The 24,867-nt window shown below is 47.0% G+C and overlaps 1 protein-coding gene across 2 annotated transcripts in view; it reads right to left on the bottom strand.

The window, feature by feature from the left end:
- The window catches only part of AKAP1 (A-kinase anchoring protein 1), a 53,874-nt gene that overhangs the window by 16,321 nt on the left and 12,686 nt on the right, over positions 1-24,867 (bottom strand). The window contains exon 1 of one of the 2 annotated variants that reach the window (XM_079131372.1): positions 13,578-13,725. The exons of the other annotated variant lie outside the window; for it this stretch is intronic. The gene's annotated coding sequence lies outside the window, so the exon portion shown is untranslated. Of the gene's footprint in view, positions 1-13,577; positions 13,726-24,867 lie in introns of those variants that run through there. 2 annotated transcript variants of the gene reach the window in all.

Here is a 24,867-nt window from a genome sequence, read left to right as displayed (position 1 = left end):
TGAGGGAGGGGTTGTTCCCCAAGACACAAACTGCCTCCCAAACCAGCTAGAAGGAGCCCTGCCCATTCAGAGCTCAAAGTTGATCCCCAGAGTCCGGCTTCTCCCCTCCTCTCGAGAAGCTGGCTACACTCATATAGGGAGAAGCCCAACACACAAATACACCCTCCAGCGGCCTGGGTCCTGCACCCTGGGTGATCCACACTGATCCAGTCCTCAGCCACCATGTCACTGTCCTCCCTCCATATCATCAGCTCTGTTCTCAGTCCTCACTCTGACAAACACCCAGAATCAGCTGCCTGGAATCACGACACAGGCCCTGCCTGCCACTCTGTAGCACACCAGGCCACCACTGCCACTCACCCACCCAAGTCTCAGCCTAGGTTGCTCCCTGGAAATTGGGGTCCTAAGCCCCCAGCCCTTTCACTCCATCAGAAAGTCAGCTGTAGCTACTCAGCTGAGACTATAGCCCAAGAAACGCGGTTGCTGTAACATTTCCATGCCAGATACCTACTGCTGTGACAGGAAGGTTTCCTAGAAGTCATTAAAACTGCTAACCTGAGAACACACAATCAATAAAATCCAGAAAGATCCACTGGGATTCCCGTTGCCCACCATTCTCCAGCCTCCACCCCTTAAAGGGTAGAGTCAGAGACCCACTGCTAAGGAACCAGGAGACACCACATCTGTGTAGGACATGGCTCTGGTTCTCCCAGTACGCTGTCACACTCAAGAACAGAGGCATGAGATCCCCAGAGAGCCTAGACATGGACAGGATTTATTTTTTCTTGCTACCTGAGCATTGTGATTAGTGATAGGAGGCACCTCCACCAAGAACAGCTCCCCTGGGATCAGCAGCCACCTGCACAAGGTGTTGCTTGCAGCACATCAAGCCTCGTGGGGTCTCACGAAAGGTGCCCACTGCCAGGAGGCATCTGATGCCCCTTCCTGAAACCTCGTTTCCCACCAGTCAGAAAATGGCTGGCCTCTCACTTCCTCACTGGAGGCATCTCATGTCAGTCAAGCAGACTTTTTGCCATATTCCCCAAATGGCGGTCTGATAGGCCAACTGGAGGTGGCATAAGATGCTCCAACCTCTCCCAAATGTCCACCCAGGGCTGCTCGCACATACACACATGCACTCCTTCAGCCTCATGAGGCTTTCCTTCTCTGGTAGACTGAGCTGCCAACTATGTACTGGGTGTTTCACTTTTTGTTTTTAGGGTTTTTAAATTTTTTTTAAGTTGTAGATGGACATAACACCTTTATTTTATTTATTTACTTATTTTTATGTGGTGCTGAGGATCGAACCCAGTGCCTCCCCTGTGCTAGGCAAGCGCTCTACCACTGAGCCACAACCCCAGCCCGGGTGTTTTGTGTTTAAACCTGAATTTCTCAGGGTTTAAGTGGATTGAACACCAGGGTCCCAAAGTGCTCAAGTGCACAATCTAGCTGGAAGCTGCCTCCCAGGACACCTTCTCCCTGCAGCCAGGGAAAGCTGCCCACAAGATGCCGAAGAGCCCTGCCCTCAGGTTGGCGGGGAGAACTCTCAGCTATTTTGAATCTGTTGGAATTAAATAGCTGCCTGCTTATTTTTAGCAGGTCCATTTGCCAAGGAATAGATGCACGTGGCTCACTGCCAAGCGGTCACACAGAGCTGAAGGAGGCACGAGCTACAGCCACAAGGCCCTCGCATTCTCCTCACTCCAGGTTCTAAAAGGAGCCCTTTTTTCCCCTCAAGAGGTACGCAGCCTTTGGAGAAGTAATGGCTCATTCCCAACCCAGTAACTGCAGTCTAGAGCCTTCTGCTAAACAAGAAAACAAAACCCTGGGAACGGTACAAAAAAGTGTTGGTCCCAGTGACTAAGTCAATTTGGCTGCAGTTACTGTGAAACAGGGCTGCGCATAATTGACAGGAAAGTCAATCATAAAAACAACAGTAAGGAGCCAACAGTCCAAGTTTATTCTGGGCTTGGACCTGGTCAGCAGACCCACATCCACTGCGTGTTCTGAACGAACACTTACACATCCTCTCAGCTGGAATTGGAACATTTCTGCCACCATCCCAATGCTCACGTTGCCAATGGCTGTACCAGGGTGTTAACCACCAGGAAGGTGCCTGCCCAAGACACCCCACCAACAGAGTGCCCGGCACAGCAAGCTGTCACTGAGGGCAGGTCCCCTGAAAGGGGGTCTTTCCCTGGCAGGGAATCGGAACTGAAAGCCCAGTGCTCTGCCCCAGCATTCAGAGAAGCGGCAGGCTGTGAGCCAGGCGGAGGAGCCTCACTCTCTCAGATCTTTCCCGGTCCACATGAGTGCCTCCTGTTGAATTAGAGGTGTTCTCCTAGTCCCTCATGGGATCACAGCTGCCACCTTACTCACATCCAAGTACATGTGCGCTGCCACACAGAAGCCCCAATCCGGGCGGAAGACTCGACCTCTCTCACACTTGCAAGCCCCACACCACGAGCAGCAAGAAGGAAACCAAGAGAGCCCAGGACAGCGCTCAAAGGGCAGGATTTTCCCAGGCCACAGGAAGGGGGAGGGGAGGCGAAACAAACGAAGGTTCTAATGCCTTGAAAGGTGGGAGAGGGCAGCAAGGCCCAGAGCTGCACCAGAACAAGTCCCAGGAGCGGACGCTAAAGAGCTGGTAAAGGGCCGGACAGGAGTCTGACCTCTCCGGTCAAGGCAACGGGAACTACACCAATCTGCAGAGCTGTGACAGGGTCAAGGTGGAGCAGGTCACCAGAGGCAATGGTCGGGGCAATGCTCCTGTGGCAACTGCTATCCAATACTGGCAGCCACAGGGGATTACTGAGCACTTGAAATGTGACAAGAGTGACTGAAGAACTGAATTACTTTCTTTCTTCCTTTTTTTTTTTTTTTTTTGCAGTGCTGGGGATTGAACCCAGGGCTTTGTGCTTGCAAGGCAAGCATTCTACTGACTGAGTTTCTAATTTTATTTAAAGTTAATTTAAAAAGCCACACGCAGCTGATGGCCACTTACTGCACAGCACAGTTCTAGGGGTGCTGCTGGGCTGGACAAAGGCCGCAAGGCCATGGCCTACCTTGCGCGCAGTGTGCAGTCCTGCCACTGAGGGTGGGGGGCGATGGTGAGCCGGGGCCACTCTCCTGCGGCAGCATGGCTGGGCCCAGGAATCAGAGCGCTGGAGCCATGCCTCAGGTGTGCTGGTCTTGGCCCAGCCCCGGTGTTCCTTTCATCCTCGGGGCCTAAGCGAGCTGTGACTCATGAGGACACTCTCAAGATTCCATGTTAGCTCACAGTGGGGCTGCAGGGCCTGCCCAGGATGTCCCCACACCCTCCATTGTGATGGCCCCACAGAGCACAGGCGAGCTGGTACAGCTAGCCAGACACACTCTGGGGGCAGCTCTGGTCGTCCTAGGCTGGCCAGCTGTCAGGATGGCACGGAACATGCTTCCAGCCCTCTGTGCAGGAGGCCTGAGGCTTAACCCAACATCTGGGTGGGAGAACCTGCTCAGCGAAGCCGTCTCTGACCCAAATGGAACACCAGAGTCTAGAACCAAAGGCTAGTACCAGGTGAGAAAAGCTAGAAGCCCAACATCCTATCTGGACATGGACTCTTCCTCCTCCAGTCCAGTCAGAAATTAAACTAACTTCTGGTCTGGAAAACTTGGTATAATAAGGGGAGCCACACAAGGGTATCAAGCCATTCCCTCTCTCTGCTGACCAGGCCTATGGCAGGTCCTCGCCCTTCTCGAGCGATAGGGGAAGGGCATCAGCGTCTCCTGCCAAGGTCTTCCAACTGCTTCAGCTGGGAATAGGGGTGTGGTTTTAGAAAACGCTGAAGACCATGTCCTGTCCACCCTGCCCCTCATTTCAGGCTCTTAGCAACCATCTGGCTCCACAAGTGTATTCTGTCAGGCTTCTGAGGCTGGTGACAAAATAGACACAGGAATGTCCTCCTGGGTACACGAGTTCCAGCCCGTGACCACAGAAGGCTGGAACCAAAAGGTACAAGCAGGGATCTGATGGCAAGTGAATGCCAATAAAGACAGCATGTGCCTTCAGGAGAAATCAGAAAAGACGGCGTATGGCGAAGGCCCCTTCATGCTGCTACCTTCAGGAGGCAGAGATGAGACCATGATTTCTAGACAGCAGACTGCAGTACCAAACAAGAAATCACATAAAGGTTTAAGAGGGCAATTTCTATTCTACAGATATTTATTGGCACTACAGGGCACCAAGCACACGGGACAGAAATGAGTGAGATGAGACTGTGAGGCACTTTCAATCTTTTCACAGTTTCTTGGGAGGCAAAAACAATAACCGAGCTTATTATGCCACCTTCTGCCATGGACCAACTCAAAGGCTGGTCCAAGAGACAGGTAAGTGCCCTTCTGGCACAGGGGAACAAACAAAACGGGGTGCCCATTCATCTAGACTAGGATGTTCTAATGTCCTGGGGTGGGAAACCAGAAGAGAGTAGCCTGAATACTACCATTATGGGCACCAAGAGGCTTGGATGGCCCCATTCATAGGCAGAATTTCATTCAATACCCATTTGCACTCCCTGGTTCCCAAATCCAGACCTCAAAGTAAAGCCAGCACTTCTGCTTGATCAGGTGGAAAGAACCTACCAGCCCAGCTATCTGTGCCTACTCTCCACCGACTTCCTACGTTCAGCCACTCACTCTTGTGCACGCCTTCAGAGGTGCCTGCCCTTCTGCATGCATCAGTTGGCTTCTTCTTGGCCACCCACCCCTGCACATATTCTTTTTCTGAAGAATGTGCTCCACCAAGAAAGGAGGTTGCATCAGATCCAAGAAAGAACACAAGTGAAAGGCAGAGGAAATCCCCAGAGCCAGGGAAAGGGATGCTTCCCAAGAAAACACGCAACTGTTGGGCAGAAGTGGGGTGTTAACACAGTGAGAACAGCTTGCCACCAGTGGCACAAGTTTCACAGCAGTGGCAGTGGCTCAGGGGAGAGTCAAGGAACGGGTTAGAGATAAAAAGAGTGAGCAAAAGTAAGGGAATTAACTAGAAGAGGGGAGAAAGGAGGAGACAAGAAAGAAAGGAGAACTACAAAGTCCACAGTCGTAAGCAACGTTTATTATAATATATGCTTGGAAGAGTAACTTGGCCAGAGTGTGCTACTGGGAGGAAAAGGAAAGATTCCTTTCTTTCTTTCTCTTTCTCTCTCTCTCTCTCTCTCTCTCTCTCTCTCTCTCTCTCTCTCTCTCTCTCTCCACTGAGCACTCCACTGAGCTACATCCCTAGCAAAGGAGTATTCTTTTGAATCTGTGATGCTCAAAAAGTCATGTCTGTCTACAAGCAACACTGTGACTGAAAATTCCTTCTAAAGCTATATACAAGTAGCAATGGATCCTCTACCATCACACGGCTTTATGTGTTTCTTGTTAACCACAATACTACACACAAGGGTCAACTCATCTATATACAAACTTACAATGTTTTCTTTTCCATAATAGCTGATGCCAATTTCACTTCAGATACCCTCAAACTTCCCACTGACATAGCAATAATAACCCAAAAGAGAACACGCTTGCTGATGGACCTTTTCAGAATGAAGGCAAAGGTTTCCCCACTCCACTGAGGCTAGCCAGCATCAGGTAGCAGGACCCCCCCCCCCTTGGGTTAATTTTAATACCCACTGTCAGCTGGGTGGTTCCATAAGTGACACAGGGAAAGAGCTCTCAGGAAGCAAGGGTGGAGGGAGGGACAGGGATTCAAATTTCAGATAATAAGACATTACAGAGAGGATTCAGAAACTAATGTAATATACTGCAGCCTCTCTCAGCTAGCTCAGAGAATGGGACCCTAAGGCATCCCCTGCACGTGTGGTGAATTGAATACACAGTCCTGTGTGTAGCAGCATAGTAGTAGCAGGGCTGAGAAACGTCCCCTCAGTCCTTTTCTGTGTACCCCAATTTAGATAAGAAAGACTGGGGAGGGTGTTTAGGAGGGAAGTATGTCTGGGGAGAACGTGGGGGGAATCAAGGGACTGCCTCTTGGAAGAAGTGGCATCAGAGCTAGAAAAGTAAGGAGCCATGCCAACACCTGGGGGAAGGCGGGAGGGAGGGGGAGAAAGTTCCAGGCAGGGTGAACACGTGCCAAAGTCCTAAGCCAGGAATGAGCGGGGCTGACTCGAGACAGCAAGAAGGGGTCTGAGCTCTGCTGCTGCCACAGGGCTGGCTCCTCAGCACCCCCTGCAGAAGTGGTGCTCAAGATAGAACCCAAGCACTGGGGGGTACCAGGGTCCCAGGACTCCCTCTTGAGGGAGAACTCACTGACCCAAAGGGCTGTCATTTTTTTTTTTTTTTTGCGGTACTGGGGATCGAACTTAGGGTCTTGTGCTCGTGAGGCAAGCACTCTACCAGCTGAGCTGTCTCCCCAGCCCCAGGGCAGTCATTCTTAATTCATAAATACAAGCTGCTTCCCGAATCTCTTCCAGAGGGTGAGGGATACAGCTCAGTGGTGGACCACTCGCTTAGCATGCATGAGGTTCTGGGGTGGATCCCCAGCATCATCAAAAGAAAAAAAATCGATTCCAGAAACAAGATGCCCTTGGCTGGGGCCATGACAGGCATTGTGTGTGGGAAACGGGCTCACTTTTTACTTTGAGTTCTCAGCACATGTGCTTGCTGGGAAGCCCTGCAGCCATACTGCACTTTAGCTAAGGGACCAGGGCGGCCCCATACCCTCAGCCCCGCCCCCCATCAAATCGGTTTGCTCCAATAAGGCGCTCCAGCCCCTAGGGGTGGGAGAATACCCACACACACAGCCTCTGTGAGCCCTTGCCGCTTCTTTGAATCAGACTTCACAAAAACAACCTTGCTCTCCAGCCAACATAAACCATAGGCAACTGAGGGCCTTATATGGCACTAAGCTTTCCTAATCAGAAACAGATAGATGGGCGGGAGTTGGCAGCAGACAGAGAGAAAGAGAAAGGTGGGGGAGAGGGAAGAAAGGGGGGCGGAGAAAAGGAGAGGCGTGGCGGGGGGCAGGGGGAAGAGCAGGGGGAACAAACTTGCTTTTCAGTTTTTTCACCCTTCTTCAGCCTTGGTAGCTTCCCAGCAAGGAGTTCCCACTGGGGACCATGGTTTTTGCCTCCTTCCAGAGTATCTTGGTTTAAGCCAGGGGACACCAGTAATCAGATTGCCAATCAAGCCAGGTTTAAGAGTTTTTTGTTCACTTAGTGGCTGGCCCTTAGGTTGAGCGACTTCACAGGAAAACAGGGTTACGCAGTTTCCTGAGAAACCAGCAACAGGGGTCCTCACTCCCCAGGGCAGCAGTCCTGACCCCGGGCTCCTCGGCTCACTGGACAGCCTCAAGTCACATGCCTGCCTGGCCCAGGAGGCGGCTTTGGGCCCCTGCCACAGACCCAGAATAGAAAAGGCAGCCCCAGAGGCCTCTTAAGCAGCCAACCCATCCACACAGGCCATGGCAGTTTCTAGGGTGGCTTATTCTCTTCCCTCTCCTGATCAGGCGGCGGCGGCAGCAGGACCTGTCTTGGACACTGCAGCCACAAGCACTTGGCTCTCCTAAAGGATGCCACCTGCTAAAAATAGCACCAGCACATGCTTGGCCGAGTGGGCCACACCAAAGTCAAAGGACAAAGCAGGGAGATTATTCTCAACCCTGCCTTTTCTCCTACAGACAGCTCCAGGCCCATACATAAACAAGTGCTGCTCTCTCCTAGGAAGCTCAGTAAGTTGGGAGACACTTTTTTGTCAGAGGGGCAAGAAGAATCACAGAAGTTGGAGCTCCTTCAGTAGAGCTGCTGTCCCTGGTCCTCACAAAGGCACACCCAGGTCAAGGGCAGAGAGAAGGGGTGGGGGCTGGGATAGAACTCACTGCCTCCTCCAACCAGGACTAGGCGACTCCTGGGTGACAGCCTGTTGAGGGCCAGGGGATGGTCTCATGACCTCCATGTGAGGTCTGACAGGCCGCGTTATTATTAGCTAGAGAATGAGTCTTCAAGGTTGTCTTTTCAACCTGCTCAGTCTTCAAGGCAGTTTCCCAGACCTTAAGGCACAGCCATCTAGTCTCTAAGGCATCTTACTCACAGACATTACTTGCCCATTTCAAAAGCGTATGGCCAAAGATGACTTTGGAAAGATACGAGTTAAGAGTTAAGATCATGAACTTCGTTTTCCTGTAAAATGGGAATACAACCATAGGGTTGTAATGAGACCTAAACAACTCAGAACAGACTTGGTTTGTGAGATAAGCAGTTTTAATTCTTTAAAAACCCACTTTTATTTTCTGGATGAGGACCAAGTGATAATGGGGCAGTAAATAAGAAACAGCCTCTGAGCATGAGGTAGAGGGAGAAGAGATATAGGGCAGATATAGTGGGGAGGGAGAGGGTATCCTGACATAGGTCAAAAGTTAGCCTAGGCGGGCACAGTGGAGCACACCACCTACTCACCCACTCGGGAGGCTGAGGTAGGAGGATCACAAGTTAGAGGCCAGCGTGGGAAAAAAAAAAACAAAAAAAACCCCCGACCACCCCAGCCCTCTGGGATCAGCTACCCTCTTCAGGGACTCAGTTTCCTTATCTATAAACTTGAGATACTTAACCTCATAGAGTTGAGAATATAAAAACAGCATTGTTCAAAACAGAAAAAAAAAAAAAAAATCCCCTCCTAGTCAGTTATGGTGGCACAAAACTGTAGTCTCAGATACTCAGGAGGTAGAGGCAGGAGGATTGCTTGAGCTGAGGAGTGCAAGGGTAGCTGGGGCAACACAGTGAGACCCATCTCGAAATTAATAAAAATAACCTTCCTAAAGTGCCAGTAGGTGCAACAGGTGTCTGTTATGCATCTGTTACATCTGGCTCAAGGGGGAAAAATATAGATCTCACGCTACATGTCAAAGGCCAGTCTAGCAAGGTTCAAACAAAGCACAGCCAAGACTAGATGAGATGGCAGCTGAAATAAAGCCCCTCCTCATTCAGGATCAGCATTATGGCCCCGCTCTCTCCAATGCCTTCTGTAAATACAGAAAAACATTCCCTAACATTTAAATAGATGGGAGGGAACAGAATAAAAATCCAACCTGGCTTAACTGAGGGCCCACACTAGGGTCCTATAGGAAGTCATCACGTAAAGTAGCAGATCTAATAACATTTGCCTTTTAGAGACCAGGGAAATAAGAGAACCAAAAAGACCTTCATGCTAATAAACAGGCTCTTGAAGCAACACAGCTCTCTAAAGGCCTGGCCCTTCTGCTTCATGCTCATGTCCCCAGCCCCTCACTAAGCTCCTTTCTCAAATTGTTTCATAAGTGATCACTCCTAAGTGTAGACCAGAACTTGCTTATCATGTCATGGAAAGAAATAAAGCTGATGGGCTTATGGACTATGGAAGCCTAAACCCAAACATGATGTTTTGGAGATTTATAAGTCAAAGTCACTTTTTTGTTTTAATGTTGCAGTACTGGCAATTGAATGCAGGGATACTCTACCACTGAGCTACACGTCCAGTCCTTTATTTTTTGAGACAGAGTTCGAGACTGGCCTGGAACTTGCAATTCTCCTGTCTCAATCGTCACATTTGCTGGGATTACGCCGTGTGCTACCGCGCCTAGCTAGCAATTAAGCTTTTAGAGGTGGGCAAAGAACATATTAGACCAGTGTTGTCAGAAAGAACCTTGATGCTGAAAATGTTCTTGACCTGAGCTGTCTAGGACAGCAGCCCAAACACAATCCTCCAGCAGCCCCCAGGCACCCTGTTCTAACTCCAGGGCTCCCGGGACAAAACCTGAATACCATTAACGTTCACCAATCCTCCTTTACTGGTTGAGGAAACTGACACCCCAGAGGGTCAACAGGTCTGCCCAAACAGATCAGCACTAAGAACTACGCCAAGTCCAAGGTTCTTGCCACTAAGCCCAGAGGTGAAATAAATCTAACTAGCTCCAAGCTCTGCATACTTTAACTTCCAGAACTCACCTGGGTGCCCTGCTTTGTTCCCAAGTGCAAATAAGACCTAGTGACACACGGTTAAGTGAACACGACCAGCCAGAATTACAGGATGGGGAACACAATGTTTACTACCTACGGCTGTAAACTACCAAACGAGCTGCAGACATGTCCAGATTACAAAGACCCAGACAGAATAAAACTGCTAGCACTTAGGAAGAGAAAGTTAAGGAGAAGGACACCCTGAAAGCTACTTACTACTGGAAAGCCAGTCCTCAGACTGCTGATGACGACAGGCACACCTTCACTACGACAATCTGCTAGAAAGCAGCAGAAAGAAAAACCCCAAGGAATTAAGAATATTCCTTGGTTCTTCTCACAAAAGCCCTCCAGGAGACCGGGTTCAAACCCACACTTGTTTCTCTACCCCTCACTGAAACAATCCAGAATGAGCTCCAGTTCCGGGGATGCTCTGAGGTGTAAGGATTAAAGGATTAAGGAGATGCTTGCTTGCATCCATGGCACAGGACCTTCAAGGAAGAGGCAGTCTCTAAATCTCAGTTCTCCAGCCAGGCTCTACCCTGCTCCAGACATGTTCGATGATGGCACTTTTCGTTGCGAAATTTTAAAATTAGGTACCAGGTTCACTCAGTGGAGTGCCACACATACGTTAAATGTGCGAGTGAAACCTGTGTGAAGTAGATGTACCAGGAAGGGAAGTGGGAGAAAGAGAACTTGCCCGAGAAGCAAGGTTTTAGGCACCCCACTATGCAGACAAACAATTCTCAAATAGTATGTAATTTCAGTGGACCAAGAGGCCCAGAGAACTCAGCACCTCCCCATAGTACAGGGGAGTACATAGAAACTTCCTGGGAGTACTGAACCAAAGGCATTAACCCATAGCTAACACAACTGTCTGACTTCCCCACAACAGGAAGACAGACCAAGCTGCAGAGGTCAGTCATTCTAAAGTCCCCAGGAAGATCAGGAAGGAGTGGCTGGGAACCAGCTCTCCAGGCACTCAGGCTATAATCTGCCACTCTTCAAAGCCCTAAAATGCTCATCTAATCATGACACATTGAATCAGGAGGCTAGCCAGCAAACTGAGGAAACCAATTTATCTCCCTTAACTTTTTTACCAAATTTCTAGGTCAGAGGCTAGGAAGGGGTAATTTAATAAGATTCAAATTGATTCAAGTGAAATTTAACTCAATCTTGGATTTCTTGGAGTGAGGCAACAATATTAAGCACCTGTATATACCAGGCACAGACCCAGGTCTCACAAATATGATCTCCATCTGTTTTTAGAATGGAAAAGGAATGGTGTGAAGGTTAAAACTACCTTCCCTCACAAACTATGGCTATGACCAGCTTGGGTCCAAAGCCCAAGAATAATCTGGGTTACCAGGCAGCAGGACAAATTGCTTTAAAATATTGATGCTCAGCAACCTTACACTGGAGATACATCAACTTCACACCTGAGCAAGCTACTTAAAACAGATACTTAACCTCCACTGTCACCCCGCAGTGGCCAAGTGAATGTAAATGCATTTCCTAGAAACAGCTGGGAGATAGGAGACACTCCTGCAAGGGACTCTACCTACACACAAATCCACTAGACCTGTCTCACTCACAGGCTTGTATCAGTTACCTGCCTTGGTTCAGTTTTCTGCACAGAACATGAATGACAATGGAGCCTACTTAAGCCAGAAACAACCAAGGCTTTAGTGATTCACATACCTGTAGGATACAGACCTCCAATGTAAGTCCATATTTCACAAGGATACATACAGAAATTATTACCCATGACAAAAAAAAAAACTAGTTAGAAGTGAAACAAGAAAGGTTCAACACAAGTCAAAAAGCTCCCAACACACAAGTCCACTTGTTCCCAATGCTCAAAAAGAATCTTCAATAATCAGCAGGTGAACGCTTGGATGACAAGAACAGAGGAATCAAATGATCAAATCATGATGCCTTCATTTCAAAGATGCTCTGTGCCTTTAAGAGTAGTGTGGCTGGGTGGTGCTAGGAGTTCAAGCTTCCCTTTCTAAATAAAGGGTTAAAAGGGGTACTAATTTGGGAAGGGCCTAGGGTAACATGTAAGGTTATCAGTGCCAGAATTAATAGCTTTTTGTGAACAGGGTTCCTAATCAGTAATTGAGACATGGAGAGGAGGCGGATAGGAAGCAAATCATCTAACAAGAGGTGGTTGCACCAGGTCGAGCGGCCCTGATTTCACTGCAAAAGATAAATATCCAGTAGCCTGCACTTCAGTAGGGGAAATACAGGCAGTTTAACCTCACTAATTGCCCTGCACACACACCTTACCCTACCCAGCTTGAGAGGCCTCCACTCACACCTGGAGCGAAGTCCACCGGGTTTGTGTTAACCATAGCCCAGGGGCAGGAAGGAGCCTGCCACTCTGCGCATCTCCTCCAGGAGAAAAGAGACAAGTCCCTTAATGCTCAGGGCTTCCCAGGAGTCCTGTCTGTACAGTACACCAACACCTAACTCTTCCTCTCTTATACCTCCCTTGCAGGGGAAATGGGAAGAACCATAACCTACGGCACAAAATAGTTGAACACTTACAAATCCCATCCCTGAGGTGTCCAGCCCCTAGGTCTACGAACATTTTAACCTATATTCCAGAACATGTGTGGTCCTTCCAGATCGCGAACCTGAGTTGAGGGTGGAGGGGTGCGGAGCACGTGACTCTGCGTCCCCAGGAGTGAAGACAGCCGGCATACCGGGCTGGACGGCCTCCACCTCTCCGGACACACTTAAGGAGGCTGCAAATGCGAACTCTCCTCGAGACACCCAAGCCCTCGTCTTCTAGACCCTAACTCGGTTCTAATGGTCTCTTCGCCCCCCACACAGTTCCAGGCACAGCGGTCTCCCAACCCATCCTCCCTGCTCGGTGCGTCGAGCCCTCTTCACTTGTTCACCACGCTTAACTTCAGGGGTTGGGCTACTGCTCGGTATGCCACCGTCACCGAGCCAAAGAGGTCAAGAAGTTGGGTTGGGCTCCGGAAGTGGACAATTTAACTCCTATCCCCCAGTGGGAGACCGGGTCCCTGCGGGGTTTGGAGGACCTCCTCGCCCTTCTGAGCACCTGGCCCTGCCCACAGACCGCCCCGCCGCCGCCTCTCCGGGTTCATACTGGGTACACACGACCTTTGAAAAGTAAATGCGAGTGGGGCTGGGCGACCTTGGGTGGGACGCGCTCAGGTTCGCCTCCCAGGAGGTGAGCGCGCTCTGGGAAAGTTAAGGAGCAGAAGGGGCACCCGGGGTGTCGCGTCCTCGCCCCCGAGGGCGGTGACGCGGGTGGGGGGAACCGCGCGACTCAGAGCGCCGCCCGCATCCACGCATACGCGACCTGTCAGCAGGAGCCCTTGGACAGGCAACCCCGCGGGGGAGTACCACTGGGCACCCTGGCGACGGAGGCAAGACGGGCCTGCTTGACAGCAGACGACAAGCGTGAGCCCTCTGCACACGCTCGTGGTCCGGATTCTCTGCCTCCCGGGTACCTGGAGCGCGCGTCGCGTCCTGCACCTGCACCCCAGGCGCCCCAACAACACGACGGCGTCCTCCCAGGGCCCAGGCAGGGGATGAGCGGGCCAGGCGACCCTCCCCATACCCCCAACTTACCAGCTCCTCTGCGACCGTTGGGGTGTAGAGCCGTGGCACCGCCGCCGCCCCCCCAAGCCCCCGCCTGGCCCCACGGCCCAGCCCCGCAGCTCCGTGCTCGGGCCGCTCCCCCACGTGCTCGCCCAGGCCAGTGGAACACAGAGACATTAAATACTGAGGACGCGCAGCGACGTGCCCGCGGCGCGACGCAAAGCCCCGCCCCTCGCCCTCGTGCCCCCGCGCCCCCGCTTCAGCCTCTCACCTGCGCGTGCGCGCGCCGTCCGCTCCCTCCCGTACCTCGCGCGCCTTTCCCAGCTGCGCCAGAGGGGGCGCGGTCTGGAGTGCTCTGCTAACATCCCGCTGCTGCCGGGAGCCAGCCTTGCCTGTGCTCTCGCGAGAGGAGCTGTAATCTCGATGGGGGCCGGGAGAGCGGCCTGGCTGGAATGTTGAGATCCCGGAGGACTCTGGATGCTTTTCCCCAGGGTACCCGCTCCTGTTGCCCCGCTTTGGCTTTGGGAGATTGCAAAGGATCAGTTTGACTGTCTCCTGCCTCGGGATCGAGAGTCCCATGGGAGAGGCGGAGAGGCTGGTAATGGGCAGCAACCCCCACACCCTTGCATCAGAGCTTTAGCTTCCTTGTAATCGATGTAACATTGTAATGCAAAATTAAGTGGTCATTAATAATTGCTCAGTAAGTATGTACCCGGTACCACTCGAATGCAACTTTCTGGCCTATTTTCACAACTTGGTGATATCGAAGTGAAACACTTTCCTCCAAATGGGTTCGGGTTTTGGAATGATTCCGACGAAGAGACCGTCACCATGAGTCACTCCTCCAGGAACTCAGAAAAATAAATTCCCTCCAGACAACTGTCAGGGTGGGGTTTGCGGCTGGCCAGCCCCGCTCTGATTCCTAAGACATAGGGACTTTGAACATTCGTTTGGACAAAATAAAAGAGACCATGCTAAGAACATTACCATTATTGGGGAAATAATCTTCACTAGCAATCAAGTGCAAATTCAAATGACAATGAGATACTGTTTGCCTATTGAGTTTTAAGTATGAATTCATGCAAATGTGAATCCCAAGTGCATGGTGTGATGGGTGCCATGAGGGAAATAAAAGGAAGCAGACAAAAGAGAAATAACGAGGCGACTTTTAGGTTCTGCAGTCAGGAAAAGTCCAAGGTGAAACTTGAACATCTACTGGGACAGAAGCAGCCAGCCTTGCAGATTGAATATGGGCATAAAGGGTGGGGGGATACTGCGCAGAGGCACAACAGGGAAAAGCAAGAAACAGCTTCTGGTGAACTGGAAGATAATGAGGGGGGAGAGTGACAGGATTGGGGTCAAGGTTGAGGGAGCGGTTGTTTCTTGGTTGTGAGTTTATTTGTTGGGGGTGTTTTTCTTGGTTGTGGGTTTATTTGTTGGGAGACTAGTCCATTTTATAACCCAAAGTCAAGCTTGGATTTTATTCTTTTCAGCCCCAAAGTCAGTCATGATTTCTCCTCTGGGCCTTTGCTCTTGCAATCCCTTCCACCTGAAATCTTCAGAGAACTGCAGCAGTTACTCTCAAGGCTTGCTCAAGGAACTGAGCAACTGGGGTGTGGCTTAGTGGCAAAGGTTTTCCCTGCCATTCCTGAAACCATGGGTTCAATCCCCAGCACCACAAAAAAATCATAAATCATCTCTTGCTCAAATATCACCTCTACTTAAAATTGTAAACATAAATGCACACAATTACCCGTCCCTTACCCCTTCAGGGTTTTTTTTAATGTTTTTTTGTTTTGTTGTGTTTTTTAAATAGCTTTTACCACCATCTACTATCTACTACATTTACTTCCTGAGGTAGGGATTATTGAGGGGACCTGGCATCTAGGGGCTGCTCAGTAAAAATGTTTCGTGAATGAATAGGAAGCTAATGAAGGGAGAGTGACACGATATTCTTTTTTAAAAGCAAGCAGTATCTGCTATGAGACGAATGGATTCAAGGGAGACCAGAGTAGAAGCAGAGAGCAGAAAGGAAGTTGCAGCAAGTGGGTCAGGTGAGCAAAGAGGCTAGCCTGAACTAAGAGCCCAGAGCTAAGCGGCCCTGGGGATCAAGAGTCTGCTTTATTCTCAAGCTATATTTTTGAAGTAGAGTAACAAGATCACTGGTGTTGCATAAGGAGAGAACAATGACTGATGAAGCCTCAGGCTTGAGTTACTATGTGAACTGAGAAGGGGAAGATGGAAGCAGAGAGATGTTCGTTTCGGACCTATTAAGTTTGTGCTGTTCTTATGACATTCAAGTGCAAACTGTAAGTAAGTTGCATATGCAAGGCTGTAGCTCAGAGTAGTCTGAATGGGAAATACAAATATGTATCAAAAATCATGTAAAAAGGGATCTTTGAAAGATGGGTAATGCTTAGTGGTAGTGGAGGTGGGAAAGGGGAGAAACTGAGAAAATGATGTCCAAGGGATGAAGCCCTGGAAACACTGGCAGAAAAGAACAGGGAGAGGGAGGAAGTAAAGAAGAGAGACAACAGGTATGAGAATGTGGGTATGAGAAAAGCAGGTTGAGTGAGATCAATATGTCAATCAAAGCCAATGTAGGAGCCATGGGCAAGGCCAGCCAAGAAAACGGATGAGAAGAGAAAGGAGTGGGTTAACTGGATTATGAGGAAAAGTGCCAGTTACAAGTCAAAGCAGGAACAAGGCCAAGGGTGACCACAAGGTCAAGGCAGTGTAGCGGTCAGAAAGATGGTCTTAGTATAAATTAGAGAGATGAAAATGAAGGTGTAAGGTGATCCTAAGAACCTGATCATGAAGAAAAGATTACGTTGTTAGCCTTAAACTTTAACATCAGCCCCAGATGGGCAAGGTCTGTTTAAGGCCTTTAAGATTTTGGGTTTTTTTTTTGGGGGGGGATGGCTGCTGGGGATGAAACCCAGGGCCTCTTGCATGCCGGGTAAGTACTCTACCACTGAGACCCAAGGCAGGAATTTTAACTCAAGACGCATAAAACAGCTTCAAGGATGTCCATGAACCTTCCTGAAGTTGTTCACATGGTATTTTAAGTATTGTATGACATTTTTCTGCAGAGATTATTATGGATAGCTTCTCTCAGATTCTCTGATTCTGACCTTAAAAAAGAAGAAACCCGTGAAGAGAATAAAACACTTTATCCAAAAAGGGAATGTGCCGATCAGAGGGAGGAGGTAAAAAAAAAAAAAAAAAAATAGAAGCATTCAAAGGAAACAGTGAAAGAGGAGAAGAGACAGAGCCCAAGGGACATATGTGCCTCTCTGATAAGTCAAATTGGTCAGTTAAGAACTTGATGCTATTATTCATTTAATTCTTGTATCTTGAGCCCTTCAGTCTGACTCCATACCCCCCAAGCAGCCTTCTGATAACTGAGAGAGGCCATGATTAGAACTACAAAGGCAATTGTACACTGATGACATTTTTGTCATTATAAATTATGAAAACTGCCCCTTTCATTTTCTGCATCTGGTACATCTTGCAAACATTTTTAGTGTGAGTCAGCTTGCAGTTCTGGGGCTGGAACAGGGGAATTCTCTGAACCTGCTGTAAAGCTGAATGAGGGATTGATACAGGACCATGGGGAAAATTCTTCAAGGTGGACATCCTCTTGTAAGGCTGTTTAAAAAGTCAGCAACTTTTTGTTTTGTTTTGTTTTGTTTTCCCTTTTAGCAGTCCCTCCAACTTCAAGGTTGTATATTTGAGAAATGGCCTACTTTTTCTTTTGGAAGAATCTACAAAGGAACTTTTGAAATGCTAGTAAATGTGAATCATCTCCTATATGGGTATATATTAAAGAAGTCCCTCTCACCTACACCCCTTCACCCCACTCCTAATTCTCTTATTAAAAGAAAGAAGCAGCTGGGCATAGTGGCCCACACCTGTAATCCCAGATACTCAGGTTGCTGATGGAGGAGGATCATAAGTTTGAGGCCAGCCTCAGAAATTTAGTGAGTCTTTGTCTGAAAATAAAAAATAAAAAGGACTGGGATGAATCTCAGTGGTAGAGCCCATCCTGGGTTCAACTCCCAGTACAGAGATGGGGGTGGGGTAAGGATACCTATGGTTAGGCCCAAGGTCCATGTGTGTCCTCAGGGAAGAATAAATGAGCTGCTACTAGAAAAGTCAATGGGAAGAGTTTGGGGGATAACAACATTAATGGTACTTAAATAACTAATGTTCAGTGAGCACTTAAAGCCCAGCACTCTGCAAAGTACTTAATTGTCCACCAACCTCAAAAAACCTTATTACAGTGTACTCCTGTCTCATAGTCCTTAGCCACACAGCAACAAAGGCAAAATTTTAACCAGAGCAAACTAATTCAGAACCCATGAATTAACCAGCTCACTTTACTGTGGCTGGAGGCAGACCCAGAGATGCAGGAAGTGTGTTTTATTTTATTTCATTTCATTTTATTTGGGGGTAGGGTTACCAGGGATTGAACGCAGGGGTGCTTAACCACTGGGCCACATCCCCACCCCGGTTTTTGTTTGTTTGTTTGTTTTTGTGATGGGGTCTTGCTAATTTACTTAGAGACTTGCCAAGTTTCTGAGACTGGCTTTGAACTTGCGATCCTGACTCAGCCTCTAAAGCTGCTGGGATTACAGGCATGCACTACTACAACCAGCTAGGAAGTGGGTTTTATATACAGAAATATGTCTGCTATGGGAAGAATGGTGTTCCCCAAAACAGATATGTTGAAGTCCTAATCCCCGTTCCCTCAAAACATGTCCTTGTATAGGTACAGGACTGTCACAGATGTTGAAGCACAGTGGAGCAGACTGGCCTCTAGTCCAATATAACTAAAGTCTTTGTAAGAAGAGACCCCACTCTAATACAGCGCCCATGACTGATGGAAGGCAGAGAGACAGAGAGAGAATATCAGATGAGGGCAGAATTGAACTGAGGTCTCTGCAAGCCAAGGAACATCAAGACAGCCAGCAAACCACCAGGAGCTAGAAAGAGGCAAGGGAGGCTTCGCCTACAGGTGGCAGGGAGCATGGCCCTGCAGACACGTTGATTTTGGACATCTTTTCTCCAGAACTGTGAGGCAATAATTAAGTTGTAATAATAGGTTGTTGTAAACCACCTATTCGTAGTACTGAACTTTTTTAGAAGACAAGGAAATGAATATAGTGCCCTTCTTTCTTGAACCACAGACACCAGTTAGTTAGAGGGAATGGGCTGTCAGTGGGTGATAAAGGGGACTGTTGCCTGCCTTCCATTTGACTGCACAGAACAGGAGCCCCACCCAAGTGGCTTTGATGAAGGGACCTCAAATAACTTCTGTCCAGGCCCTGGTACCATCATCACCACATACTTCTTGGCATTGATCAGCTCTGTATTTATGATCTTAATTCTAGTTCTGTTCAATGGGTGGCTGGCAGGGTATGGGTGGCCATTTCCTAGGGCCCCTCCACTCTTCCTATCTTCTTCCAGTGGCAGTTTAGCTTGGAAATGGAGCATAAGGAACTCTGCACGCTTCCTCAAGCAGGGCAAAGTCCACCCAAAGCCAATCCAGGGGCTTCAGTGACAGCAAAGCTCATCCAAGTAGAGAAGCAATTAAATGTGGGAGATTGTTACCTATTGTGTTTGATTCTGTGGGAGACCTCTTCTTCTGGTCCAACTGTTGGGATCCTCCCAAAAGCCACCCAAGCATGCTGGGTGCCTGTGTATGAAGGTTGGGACCGCTCAAATCTGTAAGAAAGCTGCACCGAGCCCTCTCTGTGTGAGGTGTGTAGTGTGCTGTGCCGTGTTTACTTTGGTAGTTTGAACATCTTTCTGTACACCATGGCCCCACAGCAATCCAGAAATCTCAGATAATTCTAAGGAAAGAGGAACTTCCCTGGAGATGAGACATTTGGCCAAGGTAAGTCACTCCCAGGAGCGATGGGCAGAGTATGTAGCAAAATGGAAGTTCCAACCCTGCACCCCAAATTTCTATTGTCTCCAACTTCCACATACCTGCTGCCATCACTCTGGAAGGATTTTCTGGCTCATTTAAAAACTTTCAGGGGGCTGGGGATATAGCTCAGTTGGTAGAGTGCTTGCCTTGCAAGCACAAGGCCCTGGTTTCAATCCAGAGCACCGCAAAAAAGAAAAAAAAAAAAAAAAAAAAAAAAAAAAAAACTTTCAGGAAGCAGGGGGTGGGGAGGAAAGATAATAGATGATACAAACATCATTACCCTATGTACATGTATGTATCATCATTACCCTATGTACACAAACGGTGTGACTCTACTTCATGTACAACCAGAAAAAGTTGTACCTCATGTGTGTACAATCAATCAAAATAATAAATAAATACATAAATACATAAATAAAAACTTGCTAGGTTTCTGTCTCCTGTGTGATCAGACTTGCCAGTTTCCCACAGACTAATGAGTTCCACTCAGGACTGCCACTAGCCCCTTATGCAAATTAGACAGAGGTGTCCCATCCCCCAAACGTGCACAGCCCTGTGGCAGGCACCATGGTGAGCCCAGTCTAGCTATCAGCCCCTGCTTGCCCTTGGGTTACATGCCCATGTGCACAATCCTTTGCATTCCTGCACTGGAAGTAAGTCCTAAGAGAAATAGTGCAATCTACTGCCAACCACCCAGACCTCCTGAGGTGCTTTTTGCACTGAGGATGCTTTACCACTGAGGTGCTTTACCACTGAACTACATCCCCAGTACTTTTTGAGACAGGGTTTTGCTAAGTTCCTGAGGCTGGCCTCAAACTTGTGATCCTCCTACTTTGGCCTCCCAAGTTGCTGGGATTACAGGTGTGAACCACCATGCCCACGTGAAACCTCTTAAGGTTTTATGTACCAGGTTGCAACAGCTTCATTCATTCAATTGCTGCCAAAGACTTGTTCAACACAAACACTTAAAAAACACTGGAACTAATATCAAGACTAAAACATACTATTTGAGAGAGTGGAATCTGGGAGTGAAAATGAGTACAACTACTTTGCATGATAATCTGGCAAAATCTAGTAAAGTAAAAGATTTTGATATGCTATAGCCCAGTAAGTGCTGCCCTGGATGGAAACTGTTGCAGATCTATACAAATGTCCATTGAAACATTGTAATAACTATATATATGCATATATATACACACACATACACACATATGTATATATAGTAATAGCAATATATATGTATATATTTATATATGTGGTAATAGCAACATTACTATATATATACTATATATATATCTATATCCATCAGCAAGTGGAATACTAAATTATGACATGCTTCTATAATGAAATACTATATAACATTAAAAAACTACATGTATATCAAAATGGATGAATCTCAAAAACAATATTTATTGAGTGAGAAAAAGACACTTCTGGTACAGAAGGGTGCAAACAATATGTGTCCTTTATGTAAGTTTTAAAGAACCCATGATACATTGCTTATGAATGTATCCATATGTTGAAAAACATAAAAACAAGCATGGATTTATAAACACCAAATTCAGGCTGACAGTTGTCTTGGGATCAAGAATAGGGAGAAAGGAAGGACATACAGTTGACCCTTCATATATTTAGGATCTGTATCCATGGATTCAACCAAACAAGGATAGAAAGCATTATTTAAGATTGTGTCTATAACCAAACATGTTCAGACTTTTTTTGCCTGGTCATTGTTTCCTAAACAATACAGTGTAACAAGTAATTACACTGAATTAGTTACTATAAACAATTTAGAGATCATTTAAAGTGTGATGGAAATACGAGTAGGTTCTACATAAATACTACATCGTTTCATATAAGAGAGTTGAACATCCATAGATCTTGGTAACGGTCGGGGGGGGTGGGTCTTGGAACAAAACCCCTGAAGATCTTGAGGTCTGACCCTCCACCCACCTCATTCCATGCAATTGGAAGAGTACATAGGGAACTTCAACTGAATCTCTTTAATATTTTATTTCCTTAAAAGCATGATAAATATTTGAAACAAATATACATAAAGTTAAGGCTTTAGGGAAACAGACACAGGTGGGTGTGCACTACATCTATCTCTCTAGTCAAGTGTATGATTGAAATGTTTCATGATAAAAATTTCTTTTTGCAAAGTGAGATCCCAGGCATGAGATGGCTCACATTTAAATCTGTGGAGCTCCACAGGAGTGTAACCTCACACAAGTCCTATTGCCTGGGCCTACTCATGAGGTTATTGTGAAAATTAAGTAAGAGAATCCATGTAAAATACTTTGCACAGTGCAAAGCCAATAAATAACTATTATTCCTTTTCAAGGGCTCTCATCGATCATTCCAGAGTGAGTCAAAATTCATTCAACAACTATGCATTAAACAACTATTCTGTGTCAGGACTTGTATAAGAAGCTGTGGTTACCAAAGTGAATTACAGCCAGTTTGGTAGGGAAGGCAGATGTTATATAAGCTAAGGTCATGTGCAGTGGGGTCAGAGTTGTGATGGAAGTGAGTACTAGTGGCATGAGAGGTAGCAGATGTCATTGAGTTTCATTCAACCTTGTGAGGGTTAGCGAAGACTGAACATTTTGCTGTTGCTCTTTATTTAAATTTGACATTCACCAGAATAAGCTCTGTTGCTTCAGTTATCTTTGTTATGAATAAACCACAGCAACACTTAATGTCTTTTAAAACAACAACAGGGACCGATTGTTTCTGCTCCACATGTCAACTGGGTGATTCAACTGGGGGATGGAGATCTAAGATGACAACTCTCCCTGTCTAGTGTCCCAGCTGCACCAGGCAGGAAGGCTGGGCCAGCCACGCATTTCCTTATTTCTGTAGTCTGTCTAGAAAGAGAACCTATTTACATAGCTCTCCAAGAGGGTAAAAGCTGATACTGCTAGGTCTCTACACAGGTCTGGAGGTGTAGCTCAGGAGTAGAGCACTTATCTAGCACAACTAAAGCCCTGGGTTCAATCCCCAGTACTGCAAAAATATAAATAAAACAGCAACACAGCTCATTGTTTATAGCCACTTGATTCACAATGGCTTAACTATGGAACCAACCTAGGGGCCCTTCAACAGATGAATGAATAAAGAAACTGTGGTATACATACACAATGGAATATTACTCAGTCAAAAATAAAGGAATGAGATTATGGCATTTGCTGGTAAATGATGCAACTGGAGACTATCATGCTAAAGTGAAATAAGTCAATCCCAAAAAACCAAAGGCCAAATGTTCTCTCTGATATGCAGATGTTGACACACAATGAAGGTGAGGGGTACAGAATAGAAGTTCATTTGATTAGACAAAGGGGAATGAAGGGAAGGGAGGGAGTGTGGGACTAGGAAAGACAGTGGAATGAATCAGACATAACTTTCCTATGCTCATATACAAATACCAATGTAACTCCTCATTGTGTACAACCACAAGAATCGAATCCTAATTAGAATAAGTTATACTCCATGTATATATAATATACCAGAATACACTCTAACTTTTTAAAAAAGTTACCAGTTCACTGTACTATCAGCATCTTGGGAGGCTGAGGCAGGAGGATCATGAATTCAAAGCCAGCCTCAGCAAAAGCAAGGCACTAAGCAACTCAGTGATACTCTGTCTCTAAATAAAATGCGAAATGGGGTTGGAGGTGTGGCTCGGTGGCCAAGTACCCCTGAGTTCAATCCGTCATACCGCCCCCCCCCAAAATGTTACCAGTTCAGATTTGAGGGGAGGGTCAGTAGACTCCACCTCTTGAGGGAAGAAGCAACAGAGCACTCTGGGCCTCTTTAACCTACCACATCTATTGCATCAAACTTTACTGCCAGCCAATTTATGATTTAGGAGGAATCTTAACTAGGGAGATTCTAGAACTGCTTCAGGAATCAACAGTGTAAAATGCAGCATGATACAGCAGTGTTAAAACATAGGGTTCAGTAGCCTGGCATGGTGGTGCACGCCTGTGATCCCAGCAACTTGGGAGGCTGAGGTGGGAGGATGGCAACTTTGAGGCCCTGTCTCAAAATAATAAAAAAGGGCTTGGGTTGTGTCTCAGTGGTTAAGTGTCCCTAGGTTCCATCCCCAGTATCAAAACAAACAAAACCCCACAGGATTCAAATCCACATCTCAGTACTGACTCACTTGGGCAAGTTATTAGACCTCTCTTTCCATTCTTTGCTCATCTGTCAGATGAGGGCCAGTAAGATCTAACCTCCCAGCATTCTTTTAGAAGTGGAAAGGATGCAGAAAATGTGCAAGTAATGGTAGGTGAAATGGTCAGGTAGCACCATGATCTGCCCTCTGGTTATTAGGTTTCTTGCCTATTTTTTTAAGTGAGGTTTCATGAATGGTACATTTGGAGTCATGTCTTCTGTTTGTCCTGGGAGAACTCAGCATAAATCTGGTACTGCCAGCATCTCCCTGAAACCTCAGCAACCATGCCAAGGAGTAGGACATGGCTCTGCGGATTTGTTCAACCTTTTGGGAGGCAATTTAGTAATCATTAACAAGAGCCATAAAAAACATTCATATCCTTTGACCCAATAACCAGATTTCCAGAAACATGCCCCCAAGGGTATGGATTCAAAAGGAAAGCAAACTCCATATACATCAAGCTCCTTATTGCCATTTCCTCTATGGCAACTAAAAATAAAGTCACAGCTTAAATGTACCATTGTAAGAGGATGGCTAACTAAATTACAATAGAAATACTTGCTAGAATATTATGCAATTGCTGAAATGACAGTTATAGCACTATATGGTGGTATGAAAACTTTAAAAAGAATAAAATGCAAACTGACAAATAAAAAATTCAAAATTTTCTCTACATATGAACAAGGATCAGAGCCGGACATGGAAAAAAAAAATATTTCATTGTATTTGGAAAGTTGGTTTGGACTTAAATATTTTTCTTTAAAAAATTATTTAGCCAGGGGCTGGAGTTGTGGCTCAGTGGTAGAAGAACACTTGCCTGGAATGTGTGAGGCACTGGGTTTGATACTCAGCACCACATATAAACAAATAAAATTTTTAAAAAAGATCCATTGACAACTTAAAAAATATTTTTTTAAAAAATTATTTATCCAGGCTGAGTGCGATGGTGCATGCATATAATCCCAGCATCTTGGGAGGCTGAAGCAGGAGGATCACAAGTTCAAAGCCAGCCCCAGCAACTTAGCAAGGCCTTAAGCAACTTAGTGAGATTCTGCCTTAAAATAGAAAAATAAAAAAGAACTGGGGACTTGGCTCAGTGGTTAAACTGGGTTCAATCTCTGGTACAACAAAAAATATATTTTTTTAGCCAGCCATGGAGGTTCATGCCTATAATCCCAGTGATTTGGGAGGCTGAGGCAGGA

Source organism: Sciurus vulgaris (assembly GCF_902686455.1).
Source record: "Sciurus vulgaris genome assembly, chromosome: 3".
NCBI classification, from domain to species: Eukaryota; Metazoa; Chordata; class Mammalia; order Rodentia; family Sciuridae; genus Sciurus; species Sciurus vulgaris.
This window is presented reverse-complemented; position numbering and strand designations above follow the sequence as displayed.